The sequence below is a fragment of the Pinus tabuliformis genome, chromosome 5_2 (genome assembly GCF_031772625.1).
Source record: "Pinus tabuliformis cultivar Carrire ecotype Pingquan chromosome 5_2, CPIR1, whole genome shotgun sequence".
Classification (NCBI taxonomy): domain Eukaryota; kingdom Viridiplantae; phylum Streptophyta; class Pinopsida; order Pinales; family Pinaceae; genus Pinus; species Pinus tabuliformis.
In genome coordinates this window covers 505993649-505998365 of record NC_142306.1, presented here as the reverse complement: position 1 = coordinate 505998365, position 4717 = coordinate 505993649, and positions in this window count along the sequence as shown.

Below are 4717 nucleotides of genomic sequence, written 5' to 3'. Positions count from 1 at the left end.
CACGTTGACCGTTAGATCTATTAGATCTGTAGATCGAATGGTTCTAGACTCCTTGGATTGACACGATTTTGTCAGGTATCTTTTCTATGTTCTGCCAAACATAACACCTCCGCTACATTTAACTTGTCTCAAACGATATTCTTCGATGTTTTTCGAACATAACCAAATTATTTCCAAACATGGAAAATGCAAGATTGTTTAATATAATACAAACTTTACATACTCTAAATCAAAAGGCAAACTGGAAACCGACAGGACTGAGAGATATTTCGAAGGAATAAAACGCCTCCGAGATTGACCAATTATCCACAAATAACCAGAGACACAATTTTTGTAACTTAATATTATATGGCCTAACAAGCCAAATCAGTCAAAATCCCTTTACAGTCATTAAGAACTTACATAAATACTATTTCATTGCAACAATTACATTCTTAATCCATGGATTGAATCTGCCTAATCTTAGACAATATCTAATCTGGTTTATATTCTCCTTGAGAATCTCAACTGAATCTAAACATCTTGAATTAATTATAAAATCATTCAATCCCTAAATCCTAGCTCAAATCCTATCTAGAAAACTTTGTAATTTGACAGCTAAAGGATCCCACTCCTTTTCTTGTAAACATTTTTTGTATTTTTGGAATAAATTCAAAGCCTTTTGTCTTCAAGCCCCATGCTCCTATATAAGACTCCTGAGGACAAAACGCTTCATGGGCTCCTGTCCATGACCTCTTCTACATAACTGCCCAACTTCTGTAGTATGGCATCTGTCATCCAAGTAGCTTCAGGAATTGGTTGATCCTTCCATTTGACCAAATACTAAAAATACTGCTATCTTCTTGTCTTCTTCAACAATTTCTTGTCCAAAATCCTTTCTAGCTTCAATTCCTTTGCTATAGGTAACTATTTTACCAAATCCACCTCTTGTTCTTCCTTGTCTTCTGTTGTGTCATCTGTCTGTCCCTTTTAATACCTGTATAAGACAACAACATTAAAAGTTGGAGATATTCCAATATGAGGAGGTAATTCAATTTCATATGCATTTGCAGAAAATTTCCTCAAGACTCTGCATGGTCCAATTTTCTTAAAGTTTAGCTTGTTATACTCCCTTTTTGGAAATATTTCCTTCTATAGGTGTGCCAAAACCAAATCTCCAACATTAAAATTTACTTCCCTTTTCTTCAAATCTGCTCTGTTCTTGTATTTTATGTTGTTGTCATGTAATTGATGTTTTACCTATTCATGTATTGCTTGAAATTCTGTAGCAAAATCTTCTCCTTTAGCACTTCTCATTTCAGCTTTTCCCAAGTCTCTCGATTCAGACGCTCCCCTTGGGTGCATTCCATAAACTATATGGAATGGACTCTGCCCAGTACTCATATTAGTAGAATCATTATAAGAATATTCTTTCTATGCCAATACTTGATCCCACTATTTTGGATATTCTCCTACAAGACTTCTCAGAGGATTAACCAAGCTTTTGTTTATAAATTTAGTTTGTCCATCGGTTTGAGGATGATAAGCAGAACTAAAATTCAGTTTAGTTCCAACCTTCTTCCACAATGTCCTCCAGAAATGTCCAACAAATTTGGTGTCTTTGTCTGAAACAATTCTCTTAGGTAGCCCATGTAATCTTAAAATCTCCTTAAAGGGCAGATTGGCAATGTGAGTAGCATCACTGGTTTTATAGCATGGAATAAACTATGCCATTTTTGAAAATTTGTCAACTACTACATCAATTGAATCATGTCTCCTTTGATTTTTCAGTAAACCCAAAACAAAGTCCATACTTACCATATCCCAAGGCCTATCTAGAATAGGTAATGGAACATACAAACTTGTGTTTTAGCTCCTTCCCTTTGCATACTGATAGACTTTACAATTTTTCACATACTTTTCCACTTCAGCTATCATCCTTGGCCAAAAATAAAACCAGTTTAACTGCTCATAAGTCTTGTCTGCACCAAAATGTCCTCCGAGTCCACCACTATGTTTCTCTTTGACCAAATTTTCTCTCATAGAACATCTTGGTATGCATAGTTGATTTCTTTTAAACAACAGTCCCTCTTACATGAAATAATCTAGCCACTTTCTTCTGTCTAACAAAACAAGATCTCTACAAGCTTCAAATGCCTCTTTAAATTCTAGATCTTCCTCATATAAATATTTAAGAAAATCAAAACCCAACACTTGAATTTGACTTTCTTGAACTAAAATGCTTTTTCTACTTAAAGCATCTGGTACTTTGTTTGATCGAATAATTATATGTTTTAACACAAAATTAAAACCTTGAAGGTATTCTACCCATTTTGCATGCTTCTGGTTAAGCTTTGGCTATTGCATAATGTACTGTAATGCATGGTTATTTGAATATAGTATGAACTCTTTGGACATCAAGTAATGTCTCCACTTCTTCAAAGACTGCACCACTACATAAAACTCCTTGTCATAAGAAGAATATTTCTTCTTTGTCTCATTCAACTTTTCACTAAAATAAGCTATAGGCCTGTCCTCCTGACTCAAAACAGCTCCAATGGCTTCTCCACTGGCATCACACTTCACTTGAAAAGGTTTATTAAAATCAGGAAAAATCAAAATAGGCTTCTGAGTAATCTTTCTCTTCAATAGCTGGAAGTTCTTTTCTGCCTTAGCAGTCCATTTAAATGGTTGTCTGTCCTTCTTTATTGTGTCAATAATTGAAGTATTAGTCTTACTAAAATTCCTTATGAATTTCATGTAAAAACTAGCAAGACTGTGAAAACTTCTTACCTCAGAGACACTTTTTAGTGAAGGCCACTCCTTGATAGTCTTGATCTTCTCTAGATCCATCCTTAACCCATCAGCAGAAATGACAAAGCCCAAATATGCCAATTCTTCTTTCATGAATGAGCATTTATTTAAATTTATCAGTAACTTTTCTCATTGTAGCTTCTGTAAGACATAATTTAGATGTCTCATATGCTCCTCCTTAGATCTACTGTAAACAAATATATCATCCAGATATACTATTATGAATTTACCAATAAATTCTCTCAAAACTTCATTCATGAGCCTCATAAATGTACTAGGGGCATTCAACAATCCAAAATGCATTACCATCCATTCATAAAATCCTTCATTGGTCTTAAAAGAAACTTTCCACTCATCTCCCTCTCTAATTCTGATTTGATAATAACCACTTTTTAAATCTAACTTTGTAAAATATCTTGCTCCACTCAAACAATCCATCAAATCTTCGATTCTAGGTAAATGAAATCTGTACATGATTTTTATCTTATTGATTTCTCTTGAATCAATGCACATTCTCCATCCTCCATCTTTCTTTGGGCTCAACACTGTTCGTACTGCACAAGTACTCAAACTCTCTTTAATTAGTCCCTTGTCTAAAAGTCCCTGAACCTATTCCCTGATCTCTTCATTCTCTATGGGAGTCATCCCATAAGCTACTTTGTTAGGTAGATTTTCTCATGGAATTGAATCTATATGATGTCTGATCTTTCTAATGGGTGGTAGCTCACTGGGAAAATCATCTACAATGATATCACAATAACTCTCCAGCATCTTTTGAATTTCAATTGGAAAATCAAAAACTTTTGTAGAAGTAATTATTACCTTGGGTTTGCAAACCAGTGCAAAACTTACCTCATCTTCTTCCATCTATTGCAAGTACTGCTATCTACTCAGCAAAAGGGTCTTTGGATCAAGTTTCTTTGATGTATCCTCTTCTTCCATTGGTAGCAATGTATGATTGACACCATATTTGCTAAATTTGTATATGTTCTTCTTTCCATCATGCATAGCTCCTATGTCATACTACCAAGGCCTACCCAACAATATATGACACACATCCATAGGCATCACATCACATAAAAAATTTCCTTTGTACTTTCCCAACTGCAACTCCACTTCACATTGTTCATTTACTAACAACTGATATCCCTTTTGAAGCCATGATGCCTTGTATGGTGTTGGGTGTTTCTTTGTTTTCAATTTCAACTTCTCCACCACTTATGTGGATACTAAATTATCAATACTGCCACTATTTATTATCATCTGACAACACTTCCCTTGAACCTTACACACCGTCCTTAACAAGGTTTTTCTTTGTGCTGGTTCAATAATTTCCTTAGCTGGCTTTAACAAAATTTTGTTGACTACCAAATATTCCCCTTTCTATGGTACATTCTCTTCTTTTATTACCTTTGTTGTTTCCTCTTCAGTTTTTGCAAAAACTGCATTCCTCTCATTCATTCCTATATTTTTTGTGTACACATAAGCCCTATGTCCTGGCTTGTTATATCTATAACATCTGATTTCTCTTCCTCTACATATGCCTCCTCTTCCTCTGGAAAAACTCCCTCTGCCACTTGCATCACCTCCTGTGGGTGCATGATGACTTGAGGTGCTGCTAGCTCCATCTCTAGGTGTTGTAGATCTTCCTCTACCACCTTGATTTCTCCTTCCTCGGAAATTACCTCTATTTTTGATAGACTGCTTCCTCAAGATTTTTTCTTCAGCCTTCAACACCATATGATAAGTCTCTTCTACTATTTTAGGAGACAATACACTTATCTCATCTTGGATCTCCATTCTGAAACCATTCACATATCTTGCAACCTTCTCATTTGTATCTTGGATTTTTCCAACTGTTATACTCACTTTGTAGAATTCTTATGTGTATTCGTTTACTATCATAGACCTCTATCTAAGATTA